Raw genomic sequence first — 14,435 nt, 5'->3', positions numbered from 1 at the left:
AAAGAAAGCTGAACATGTGAAAAAGTATCATAGGTCCTCTTTTATAAATTGTTGATCATTATCTATGATAAATGAATAAATTCATTAATTAATTCATACATAATTTTTAATCACTTGCAGCATAAATAAACTGAAATGGGACTGATCGGTGACTAAACACTACTTAGGCAGCAACTCTGAAAACCTGGTGCTCCACAAGCATGTCTACATTCTACACACATTGGGTAAAATAAGCCGCATTTCCACCGCAGGAACTTTCCCCAGAAACTAGGGACTTTGGGGTGGTACTCGATGTGTTTCGACTGCAGGAACCAGGGTCTAAATGAAGTTCCGAGTAAAGATTTCCCCCGCGGAAAGTCCCTGCTCGCAAGGTAGTACTTTTTCTAAGTTCAGGAACTTTCGGGGTGGGACTTTTCCACCGAAATTACCCGTAACAATTTGTCCCAGGAACTTTTTCCCCCCAGACCTATTGCTGTCTGCGTTTCCACCACGGTCTAAAGTACCGTGAAGATTAGGCAAATAGTCCGGTGACGTAGAACTGCGCCCAACTTTACAGTTCCCACTGGATTTCATCCTCTGAATTTAAGCTTAATAAAGCCTGAACCTCGTCATCGGTCCATCTGTCGTATTTTTTAAACTCCATTGTTGATTCGAATAGCAAACAACTGTTACTGAACGCACCGCAACAGATGGTGGTTGAAAGAAAATGCTGCATGGAGTCAACCAATCAAAATGCGGCATGAACTCAACCAATCAGCATGTTCAGCACCCAAGTCCCACCCCTGAAAGTTCCAGGACTTTAAAAAGTGCTACCTAGCAAGCAGGGACTTTTGGAGGGGATAATATTTACCCAGAACTTCATTTAGACCCTGGTTCCTGCGGTGGAAACACACCGAGTACCAGCATAAAGTCCCTAGTTCCTGGGGAAAGTTGCTGCGATGGAAACTCGGCTTTTGTACTGAGCCTTCTGGGATTACAGTATCTTCTCTGCAAAGGATGTATGCAATTCATCTATATGTTGTTTACCTAGGAGGAGCCTTCACACATGATGCCTTAAAATGCTCACAAGGTTCTGGCATACAAGTCCTGTCCATCTATCTACATAAATTTTAATCCATCCTTGGACGAACAACTACACAAGACAGATCCATTTAGAGAATATATGAGTTAAGAGGTCAGTCGACAGTGTTACCGTAAGGCCTATTCATTATGATAATTGTTTCATATGGGGATGTGAGCTAACAACTTATTGCCTTCCAGATTGGAACCCTGCTGAAAATATCATCATATGCGATGAGCAGCACATTTTGTATTTTGGATGGGAAAACTTATGATCCAATTACAAACTCTTGAGTTGTGTGGTAAATAAATTCTTGTCTGAATCAACATTTCTGAGTTTGCAAAGAGTCAAAAAATAGTGTCAAAGAGTTTTAAAACAATGCTAAGCAGTTAAAGCAAGTATCTTACACTTATGAATATCAGTATGGAATATATATACACTCCTGGGCAAATAAAAAATTGGCCAAGCCAAAATTGGCAAAATATTTAGTGTTCTTCTAATAGTCTTAAAGGGTTAGTTCACCCAAAAATGAAAATTCTGTCAGTCATGTTGTTCCAACCATGTAAGTCTTTCGTTCATCTTCGGATCACAAATTAAGATATTTTTGATGAAATCTGACAGCTTTCTCACTCCTCCATAGGCTTTCAGAGGGACCCAAACTCGCCGGCCCAGAATAGTTATTAAAAACATCGTTAAAATAGTCCAAGTGACTACAGTGGCTCTACATTAAGTTTATCATGCGACGACAATACTTTTTGTGCGGAAAAACAACAAAAATAACGACTTTATCCAACTATTAGTGTTCTTCAATGTGGGCCTCTGACGAGAGTTCACGGGAGCGCCAGGACGCATGCGCGAGAACTGAGATTACGGCGTTCTTCTTCTACTCCTACTTGTTACTGGCTGCTCACTCCTATTACCGCCATCTACTGTACAAGATGACGCCCCGACATTGCCGGAAGCGCAAAACGGTCTGTTTATAAGCAGAGGAAAACGCTGTATGTAAGCTATTGAATTCGACACTTATTGTGATTTACGTCTCGATGAACATGATGTCGGGACGTCATCTTGTACAGTAGATGGCGGTAATAATACTCCCAAGGAGTGAGCAGCCAGTAACAAGTAGTAGTAGAAGAAGAACGCCGTAATCTCAGTTCTCGCGCATGTGTCCTGGCGCTCCCGTGAACTCTCGTCAGAGGCCCACATTGAAGAACACTAATAGTTGGATAAAGTCGTTATTTTTGTTGTTTTTCCGCACAAAAAGTATCGTCGTCGCATGATAAACATAATGTAGAGCCACTGTAGTCACTTGGACTATTTTAACGATGTTTTTAATAACTATTCTGGGCCGGCGAGTTTGGGTCCCTCTGAAAGCCTATGGAGGAGTGAGAAAGCTGTCAGATTTCATCAAAAATATCTTTATTTGTGATCCGAAGATGAACGCAGGTCTTACATGGTTGGAACAACATGAGGGTGAGTAATTACTGACAGAATTTTCATTTTTGGGTGAACTAACCCTTTAACCATTTTAATCGCAAAACACTGGTCAGGAAATAAGCAAGAATTGCAGAAATACTGTAGATAAAGTAACTTAGCATGAAATAGCTTTCCCCAACTTGCAGACAACCTTTTGGAATTCAAATTTTCTCCAGCCATTCACTCTCATTATAAAGCTTGGAAGAGCCAGGACATTTTTTAATATAACTCCGATTGTATTCGTCTGAAAAAAGAATGTCATATACACCTAGGATGGCTTCAGGGTGAGTAAATCATGGGCTAATTTTCATTTTTGGGTGAACTATCCCTTTAAAGGACTTTTCACAATGAAGCGGCTCACCAATACCCACAGCAAAAAGGCTCCTCACACAATGACACAGTCTCTTCCTCCATGCTTCACTGTGCTAGAGATGCATTTATTATTATATTTCTCAGTAGATTTTCGAAGACACTGCTCTGGAGCACCACCATGCAACTCGTGTTTCACTGTGATTCATCAATCCACACACAACTTTCCATTTTCTGCCAAAAACTTCATTCTGTCATATATAGCCTATATGGCCTATACATTTTCCTGGTAACATCTTATCATATTATATATAATCATATATATTATTTAGTGCTGTCAAATCGATTATTAGTGATTAATCACATATCTAACATAAAAATTCAGTTATGTTCTGCTTTGGCTGAGTTTCATTGTGTTTTAGTTCTGAGTCTGTTCACCTGTGTGACCCAGTTTCCCGGTGTGTGCCTGTTCGTTCCCTTGATTGATCATCCCATTCACCTGTTGCCCGATAAATTAACTTTTTTGTTCTTCTGTGTATTTAAGTCCTGTCTTTCTTTGGTTCTTTGTTCGGTGTCGTCACAAAGAACGATAGCAGTGTTTCTATTCAGTTTCCTTGAGTATTCCTGTTATGCTTTTTGGATTAAAAACTATTTGTATTGAATTCTTGTTAGCAGCCACCCGTGACGGAACACCGAACCAAAACAAAATTTTGTTTGGCAGCATTTAATCGCAAAAAAATTCAATGCTCAGTTGCTTCCATGTGGTGGTGTGGATCCGCCTCGGGCCTTCCAGTCTCCAGATCCATCCTAGTGTGAGGATCCCTTGTCTCCGCCTCCAGCCACGAGCCCCAGACTCCGGCTCGGCCCTCTGACCCAGCTTGGCTCCATGCTCCCTCGTCTCCACTGTTGCCCGTCATCCCACCAGCTCTGCCGGGCTCCCTCATTCCTCCGTCTCCGCCCTAGTTAGGCGTCACCCTGGTTCCGCAACAGGGTTCCTTGCTGCCGGGTCCGCCTTCCCTCTGACTCCACTGTTATCCTCAGTCGCTCCGGCTCCACCACGGTCTTCCGGGTCCCATGAGCCGTCAGCTCCACCGTGGCCTTCCGGACCAGCGGTGTCACCCTGGCTCTGTGTCTCATCAGCTCTGTCTGGGTCTTCACCACGACCAGCTACTTCGTAGGAGTTTGCATCCCCGGTCCATCCTCCCAGGCCTCCACTATGGCTCTTCCCTCCTGCGACCCTTGGACCATTATGCTGGCTGCTACTGCTCCTTGCTCCCGTGTCTCCTCCCACCCTCCACTCCCCCATGGACTGTTTTGCTGTCTCTGTTTGTTTTCGTCCCTCTCCAGCTCCAAGTCCTCCACCAGAGCCCCCTCCATCCCTCCTCAGATGGACTCTGTATGGCGCAAGGATGTGCGTTCTGGGAGGGTGAGCTACTGTAATGGTTATATTCAGTTATGTTCTGTTTTGGCTATGTTTCACTGTTTTAATTCTGAGTCTGTTCACCTGTGTGGCCCAGTTTCCCAGTGTGTGCCTGTTTGTTCCCTTGATTGATCATCCCATTCACCTGTTGCCTGATAAATTAGCTTTTTTGTTCTTCTGTGTCTTCCTTCAGTTATTTGTTCGGTGTCGTCAGTGTTAAAGGTTTTCTGTTCTGTTTCCCTGAGTGTTCCTGTTATGCTTTTTGGATTATTTGTATTGAATTGTCCTTTGTCGTGTGCTTGCTGTTAGCAGCCACCCATGACAGTGTGTATATGTGTGTATGTATGTGTGTGTGTGTGTGTGTGTGTGTGTATGTATGTATGTATGTACTAATATATATATATATATATATATATATATATATATATATATATATATATAATATTTACAAACCTTTATGTTAGATGCGATTAATCATGATTAATTTGACAGCACAATAAAAAATATAAAAAATATAAGCATATATATATATATATATATATTCTCATTCAAAAATAAATGTCATTAAAATTTGTAAAGGGATTGATATGATTTTTCTCTATATCTCCTCCATGTACCTTCTGCAGCACCTTCATGGACCCCGAGGTTGAAAATATTGTTCAAATGTTCAAAAAAGTTCAGCTCTGTGGACAAGCATGATTTACTGTGGTAATTGACACAGATGGAGTCTGTATAGAGTTCAACTTGAACCTGTAACGCTCCTCAATACTTGAGTTTTATCACGGAAGAGAAAATGTTCCTTCACAAGGTGAGAAACAATTATGGTCCGAATAGGGTCTTTGTACTGTTACACTGCAATCGTGTCCTTTTAATGTGTAAACACGTAGTGTGTTCTAAACAGATTTTATGCAGAGTGTTCAATGAATGACTAAGAGCTGTCATCATCCACTTCACATTGTTCTCCATTAATTTTACCATTATTAGTTCCTGTGGTGGCCGCGCTCTGAGCAGTAGCGATTGTTTTTTTTCCACCCTGGCTTGATTAAGGATTGCTGCTCTGAGAGCTTCTGGTTGTGGCTTTGAGTCGACAGCAATAGATTGGGAGTCTGGGAACACCGTGTTTTTCATGATGTCAGTCTAATAACACAACTCCTGAACTAATACGCAGCTCTTTCTCTACCAAACGCCCCTCCCCAACTATATTCCATATTTTATTATTTACTCCACCCTCTCGCACTCTTCACAATATGTTTCTGGTAATGTGTGCATGTCTTTGTATTTTTATGTACAGAACATCCTAACCCCAATACTAAGTCATGCGTCTGCCGATGTGTTTACCCAACTCTGTGTAATCAGGATGTGACCGCCCTCGACCTGATACAGTACACCACCAAGGATTCAGACCAACTCCTATTGCCAAATGAGCCATACGCAGGCTAATATGTTTGAGCTGCAGCCCTGAAACACACTTTACGACCTGTTGGACAGGCCAATACTGGAGAAATGAAGAGCATGTGCGCGTTGAGCTCCGGGAAAACACTTGGAAACCGAGAATGGAGGCTAATAGAGCCACGGAAAATAATGAGTGAGATCCGTTTGCCCAGGATGCAAGATCGGATCTACACACAAAATCCAATACAGTATGTGTGCTGTGCATGAAATGTTATTACTGTGGACTAATACTATCAGTCAACTTTGTTGACATGGTGTTCTCGCTTTACTCGCATTCAAACAAAACAGACTAGATTAAACAAGGAAGTTTTACAGAATTTCTTTGAGCACTAATCCTTGCGCCTCAAGCAAAGACTTAATTAAACATAATTGGCTGTAGGGCGGGTTTTCCACAATACATTTTCGACCGCAATACGAGCGGAAGGCAGAAAAACATTAGAAGAAAATGTTCTCAACTTGTGGCTATTTTAGATGCTTTTAGTGGGATGTGACAGGGTTTGTAAACCCTTTGTTTGTAGTATCATCCATAAACGATGGGAATGGCTGAGCATGCATGTAAAAAAAAAAGTGTATGCTTCCCTACTTGAATGATAATTACGTTGCTGTGGGTTGCCTGGATACAAACCATATGAAATCATTGGGTGTATCAGAGGTTGCAGCAGAAACGCAAGTCCCCTTTGTAACAGTAAGTTGCGTTTTACATTCAATATGCAGAACAAAATTACCGCCTCACTGATATCAATTTACGACAACAATTTGTGGACAAAACACTGAAAATGGTTTAAAGCCACACTGGAGTCTGAAGCGCTTGGTCCTGACCGTGTAATTGAGTTTTTTGCCGTTAGCAATGGGATGAAGATGTTATGAAAACTTCAAACAACATCCAATGCACAATAACACACCGATATTGAAATTCTTTTCAGGTGTGATTACCTTCTTAAAAGAAACTTAAGGAATGCCTCACCTGCAATTTTCATAATAAGCAAATGCGTGTGCCACAAGTGGAGCTACAATCATAAATCACTTTTACTAATTTAAATGTAAGATTTGGGGAGAGGAAAAAGGGTTAGTTTTCTAAAAACCTGATGTCCCAGATTGTTCCTGTCCCCTGAGAGAAGAGCGCTACACCAGAGTTGAAGTTAAATCCCATGTGGACGTTAAAAGCACTTTGACAACCCAAGGCCTTCGTTCCTCTAATAACCAGCATGCATTAGCAATGAGGTTTAGCTGCAAATTCAAACACTTGCAAAGCCATTAATTCTAGTGCAGACATGGCCACCATGGAAATGAGCTAAGTTTGCATTTGCCATGCTAAATTATTTTTCTTCTATGTTCAGCAAAAACACTTTTTCTGCCACACAGGAGTTTGTTAATAAGCCTATTATCATCTAGCCTCTTTCACACCCATAAGTTCAATAAATATGGTGTTTGTCATTCCTGTTATGCAGTGCACCTTTTCAATTCTGTAATTTAAAATAATAAAAAATGAATAAAGTTGGCATTTAAGGTAGTATTTCTATTTTTTTACGTCGTCCAAAAACTTGCACTTTGAATTCCGTTTTCAGGCCCCCAAAATGCCATTGTCGTGTAAATGAACGGCCAAAACGCATAAAAAGTGTACCGTTTTTAGTTGAAAACGGTGTCGTGTTAACAGCCCCTAACAGCAATGGAAGTGTTTTTCATATTCTCATCTGACATGGATCTTCTGTCTGCTTGTGAACCTAAGTGACTCTACTGACAGGATGGAAAGTGATATTGAGGACACAGGAAAATCTATAAATTGATTATCGATTAAAACATTCCCAAGAAAACAGGTTTTGAAACACTTCAACTGTTTTGATTATTTATATATATATATATATATATATATATATATATATATATATATATGTATATATATATAAATAACCAATGCACCAATTTGTTGTTTATTTAATCAAACATTTCATAACTATTTTAAGTATTCAGTAAGTGCAATAAATGTATAATTGATGCACATCTTGGAGCATTCATTTAGTTATTATGTAAATTCTCTGAAAGTAAATGTCAGTAATTAAGTATTTGGCTATATATTTCATGACATTGTCACCTCCGCTCAGTATCTCTTTAAAAAGTCTGTAAATAACAGTAAACACTATAATTAATTAAAAAACAGTAAAGTTGAAACTATCATATATATATATATATATATATATATATATATATATATATATATATATATATGATAGTTTCAACTTTACTATTGAAGCTCAACTGAGCAAACTAGCTGAGCACAAAACTAGAAACTTCTCCCAAGCGCACTGGACAGGAGCCAGAGGGTATTAATGCAGAGTACTGGCATATTCAGACAGATCCTGTTGTGGGTAACGGAGCTTCAGAGGGACCTTTCAATAAATAGGACACCATCTGTAGCGGGATGTAGATCCAGGTGATGGCTCATCTCTTAACACCCCAACGCTTTCACCAGGCTTTGTCTGGGACTATTCCATGGATTGTGGATTCAATTGTACGATTATGTACTTTCTGATATGATGTTGACAGGGCTGTTTAAAACATTGTTTGTTTGTGTGTGTGTGTGTGTGTGTGTGTGTGTGTGTGTGTGTGTGTGTGTGTGTGTGTGTATACATGTTTTTCTATCCCGGTGGGGACTTGAATGCACACCTGAATGCTCACTGACTCATGGGGACTCATGTCACTGCGTGGACCTAAATTGAGGTCCCCATGGGTACACAAGCTTATAAATAATGCAGAATGAGTTTTTTGGAAAATGAAATGCAGAAATGCAGTTTTGTGTGATTGGTAGGTTTAGGGTTCGGGTTAGTGGACAGAATATACAGTTTGGACAGTATAAAAACCATTACGTGTATGGAGAGTGCCCACAAAGATAGCGAACCAGACTGTGTGTGTGTGTGTGCGTGAGTGAGTGTGTGTGAGTGAGTGAGAGCGAGTGAGTGAGAGCGAGTGAGTGTGAGTACTTGAGTGTAATATATAACAGAATATACAGTTTGGACAGTATAAAAACCATTACGTTTATGGAGAGTTCCCACAAAGATAGCAAACCAGACTGTGTGTGTGTGTGTGTGTGTGCGTGTGCTGGGACATCAATTTTTCTTTTTTAATTAATTATAGTGTTTACTGTTGTTTACAGACTTTTTAAAGAGATACTGAGCGGAGGTGACAATGCCATGAAATATATAGCCAAATACTTAATTACTCACATTTACTTTCAGAGAATTTACATAATAACTAAATTCAATAAGTTGCATTAAATAAAGCATAGCTCATCATGAAGCTAGCAAAAGCCAAGGCCATGTTTGAATGTTTTGTCACTTCAATCGATGGAGATGTGAAACGTCAGATATGAATGCTCCAAGATGTGCATACATTTATTGCACTTACTGAATACTTAAAATAGTTATGAAATGTTTGATTAAATAACAAATTGGTGCATTGGTTATTTTGAATAAGTATGTACTTATAAATAAATAATTAAATCTAGTATTTCCCTTTATATTAAAAATAATAATAATTCCACAATGTGTATGTACTTAAAAAACTAATAAAACAAAATAAATAAAATTGGTGTATAAGTTTGCTTTTTTATGAGCTTTGAAATTGGTTAGTGTCCCTTAGATATTACATGTACTTAAAGTGGGGGAGGGGGAGGGGGGGGGGAGGGGGGAGGGGGGGGAGGGGGGGGGATACACCGCTCTACAGTAATTTGAAAGTGATTGCAGTACCAGTTTTGGCCACAATCTTACATACAGTTCCTTTAATGTAGCAAAATCTATACAATTTTGTGACAAAAAAACAAACAAACACTTTCTTTAAGGATTGTCTTAAACTCAACTTCACCTATTTGACAGGTTTTTCTATCTTATTTGAAGATAAATGTTAGAAGGATAATTGTGCAGTTCTACTTTCCACAAAGCTTTGTTTAAATATTAATAAAACACACAGATCAAAAGTAGCTAAGGGCTCATTGCTCTTCTAATCCCTCAATTATTCAGACCAGTGTTTAGCGACACACATTAGCCTGAAGCTAATATGTGTAATTCACCTCTGTGTTTAACCACCGTTTAACTTGCACAAGAGTTGTTTTAATGTACTTTGGTGAAGCATTTTCAATTCAGAGAGCATGACTGACATGTTTATGTGGCTCTAAATAAATAATTGGTCTAAATAAATTAATAATTCATCATAAAAAGAGTCTGTGCCTGTCTAGCACGTTGTATTAGAGAGATAAACTCGTGTTATGGGAAAACAGCAGACAGTTTAATGGCTGGCAGGCGTGAAAAATACAAAGAAAATGAAGGACTGTAATAGAGGTCAGGTGACCCATGTCGCAATTTAGCAATACACGCAACACAATGTCCCCTCGTGGACCCGTTCGGAGCAGAAAAAGCACATGGTACAACAAACAAGGGAATGAAATTGAACAGAATATGAGCAATATCACACGAGTAGCAGTGCAGTTTGGCTGTAGCCTATATCAGCATGGCTGTGATTCAGCCGTAGGGAAACACATTGTGCTGATATACAATCATATAGCACGGATACGAGTGTGATATTGAGTTTATACAACAGTTTGAAGGCAAATAAATAAGATCCCTCTTTTGTGCAGAACTACTTACTTTCGTCACGGATTACAATCTCATGTTGACAGTTTGACAGATGAGCTCAAGACTAAGTCTAAAACGTCACTTTTTTGTGGAACGTTGAGTCGCTTCATTGAAGCTTGTTGTAGTATCATGTAAAGTAGAGTGTTATGGTATTATGAGAGAGAGATCGACTAAACGACATTACCTGCATCTTATATAGCATTCATTCTTCAGGTCGATGTCCATAATATTATATCCATTATAAAAAATCAGTTTGAATGTCCGCTGAGGAACGCGATGTCTTTGGCTATGTTTACACGTGGCCGGCTATTTTCATAAACAGACATTTCACCCTCTCCGTTTTCAAAAATAACATCGTGCACACCTGTCAGTTTTCAGAAAAGTGTTCGTTTACACAAACCCGTGTATATATGCCGTCAAGAGCATGCCAAACCTGTAGGTGGCAGTGTAACGAGAAGCTCAAGCCCACGTTAACCAATCAGAATCCCGAAAGTGACAATGAAACTGAAACACCTGCTTTCCCACAATAATTTATAAGTATAGTGTTGGCCCTCCTTTTGCAGCAAATACAGCATCAATTCGTCTTAGGGATGACAGATACAAGTCCTTCACAGTGGCCAGAGGGGTTTTGATCCATTCCTCTTGCAGAACAGTGTCCAGGTCACTACGTGATGCTGGTGGAGGAAAATGTTTTCTGACGTGCCAAAATTCCCCAAAGTGGCTCAAGCATATTTATTATGACTGTGCAGGCCATGGGAGAAGTTCAATTTCACTTTCATGTTCATCATGTTCGTTCTTGGAGTGTGTATTGGTGCATTATCATGCTGATACACACGGCACCCCCTTCAGGGTACAATGTTTGAACCATTAGGTGCACATGGTCCTCCAGGATGGTTCGGTAGTCCAATGATGCGCCCATTAAGCACAGTCGGGAATGCCATGATATTGCAGCCCAAAGCATCACTGATCCACCCCGTGCTTCACTCCAGGGGTTAAGCCTCTTTGGGAAAGAAGTGGGAAAGACAAAGAAGGTGGAGAGCAGAAAACAGTAGATGTTTCACACTGTCCACAGCCCAAGATTTGTACTGTTGGACCAATGAAACCTACATTTGGCATTGGCACTAGTGACCTGACCATGAATATTGACTCTGTGGAGCTTGTGATGAAGTTTTGGTGGAAACAGGAGAGTCAAGGTGTGCATTTAATTCTGCAGTATGTGGAAGTATGCCGACATTATACTGTGGCTCTCAAGACACCACATAGACTTGCTGTCCAGGTCTATATATATATAAAATATTTTATACATAAATTATATTTTATTTATTTAACTGTTATGTCAAGTTAATTACAAATGAATTAAAAACTGAAATTAATATCAAATTATTCTGAATAACATGGATCATCAGGTTTTGAATAAACATGCTGCTGTTCATGCATGCATTTCCTAAAATATAATTTATTCAAATTAGTAATGAATTAATTACAAATAGGATTGTTAATTTAATAAAATAATCATGCTTATTAAATAAAAAATGTCTACCCTTTTTTGTCTACATTTGAATGAGAGCTGTGTAACATGCAGTAGCTGTAACTCTAGTGCTCTGGGCGGAGGAGGACTGATTAACTAATATTGTTTTGGGAAGCTGTGCATAGCAGTTAGATATTAGCTCATGCGATTAAACACACAATGTATGAGTGCTGTCAGAAGATAAAGACAAAAGGAAATGATTCTGGCGGGCGGAGGGATGCTGAGCTCTAGATGCTCCACAAATGCGTCAGCGCTAATAAGCTGAAGAGCCAACAGCTGAAAAATACCAGCCAATAGGATTTCCAGAGAGCGTCTGCGTCACAATCACAACCTAATGACACTATGTAGATGACTAAACCTTGAATCAAGTGTGAATATAGAGCAACGGCTGTTAGCAACACACATTGTTGGCTAGATAAAAACAAAAGGCTATAACCAAGTTAGGCTAATAGATAATGTTGCTTTAAAAAATAACCATGAAATCAAAAATGACACTATTTACTTTTTTAATGCATATTCCTGGTGCCATATCATTATTTAGCTAATGTTTTAGCAACATAGCTTTGGTTTAGCTCGAATTTGGTATATATAACACCATCCAATCAAAAAGTTCTCAAGTAAATGTGTCTTGCTTTACGGACATTTAGATGTTTTACTGGAAGCTAAAAGAGAGGCTTTTGCTATATGCACTGGCATGCAACATGTGACTCTTTTACCAAACACGGTTCACACAAGAGCGCAGCGCTCTTCTTAATTAGCTGTGAAGTGTGGATTTAGCTAAAGTGACTCTGGAAGAACGTAATTGACAAAATGGCTCTTGTTTGGCAGAAAAGGGTGGTTGGAAAGCATAAAGGTACTAATGCATCCAACAGTGCCTCGAAAATCAGAGTGGGCTAAAGAGGCGGCAAAAAAAATGCTCTTCGCAATTTAAAACGTCTAATTTAGAATCACACGTTTATTGTGATAGCCCTCCTCAGCTACACAGCAAAAAAAAAAAAAAGAGGTACTCAACTTCAAAATGAAGAGGGCCACATTCAATTCATAATGGATGGAAATTATATAAATATATAATGCTAAATCAAATATTCTATATACTCGTCTCACACACACACTCACACACACATATATATATCAGGGCGGAGCAACTGGTGCGACAGCCGCACAGACCGAAGAGAAAAACCCAACAACCTCCCCTCCCAACACTGGTTTGACTAATAAGTTCTTGTGTAGCTCTCTTTTTGTCAGTAAGAATGATACTGATTAAGCGCAAAATTAAAAGCAGACTGCCTACATTTTTCATACTATAATTAGCCCCTTAATGTCTCATTTTCAGGCAACTTTTAGGACTAACTAAAAAAAGCACATTCATAACTAGGCATGATGATGCGAGCCACAACATAAAGCCTGATTAGCCGGTTGTGTCTGTTGAGCACTACAGCATAATCAATCCTTTATTTAGCTTTAAATCAACTACAGTCCTTCAAAACTCTGTAAGTAACTGACTGGTGATAATAAATGCATAATTTCTGTGCTGAATCATTTCATGCTTAAAAAAGAAAAAACTAAAAAACTAATTGCTTGTGGAAAATTAATTTCCAAAATGGAGCAATTCTGACCTCTGGGTTACGGCACATTTGCGGGGCCCATCTCTGCTGATGACTGCCCTCTGTCTTTACACCCACAAGTCAATTATTCTCTGTGTGTGTGTGTGTGTGTGTGTGTGTTTTGGTGATTATGGGGGAAGGTTGAGGTCTGGGTCTCAAACAGTGAGAACATTAGGGTCGGCTTGTGAATCAACATCTTGCGTTGACTGATATGGGAAACATAAAGAGGAAGTGTTTGTCAGCACTGAGTAAACTAATGTGATTGAATGGTGCAATAGTACTGGACACCTAGTACTTTGCTAATGAAATGCACACTGTATCGTCCTACGTATGAATCACAATTCAATAACATACTGAAACAGTAATAGTGTTCTGTTTTTTTTTTAATGTCTTGAATTTGTTTTCGGGCTCTACTAGACAGGTTTGCATGCTTGAATGTTCAAAAAACACATCATTTTTCAGATAATTGACATTGTTGCGGCACCTCTATTTTCAGTCTGTCAGTAATGCTCTGTTTAGTTCCTGTCTCTATGAAGCCCCTCCTTCTGAAAAGCACAGTGTTCTCTGATTGGTCAGCTGGATCAGTGTGCAGTGATTGGTCAAGCGCTTTGAGCGTGTTTGGGAAATGTCACTCACCTTACCATAACCGTGAGTTTCAGCGCACTACTAACGCAACATAACCAGGCCTTGCACCTTTTTATTGAGATGTGTTCATTCCCGGAAGAAAACTCAAGACTACAATTCATGGAGTTCAGAAACAGTGCGCACTGATATAGAGAATAACTCCCGCTGGAGGGACTTTGTACTTTTGTAACTTTGCAGACTTTTTTCATGCTCAAACAGCAACATTACACTCTAAAGAAAGCTGAACACATAAAAAAAGCATCATCGGACCCCTTTAAGTGTAACGCTTAGATCCACAGAAGACGATTATAAAAGAACATAAGATTTATCATGAATTTAG

This window comes from Abramis brama (genome assembly GCF_963993115.1).
Source record: "Abramis brama genome assembly, chromosome: 6".
In the NCBI taxonomy this organism is placed as follows: Eukaryota; Metazoa; Chordata; class Actinopteri; order Cypriniformes; family Leuciscidae; genus Abramis; species Abramis brama.
Note: the sequence above shows the minus strand (reverse complement) of the source record.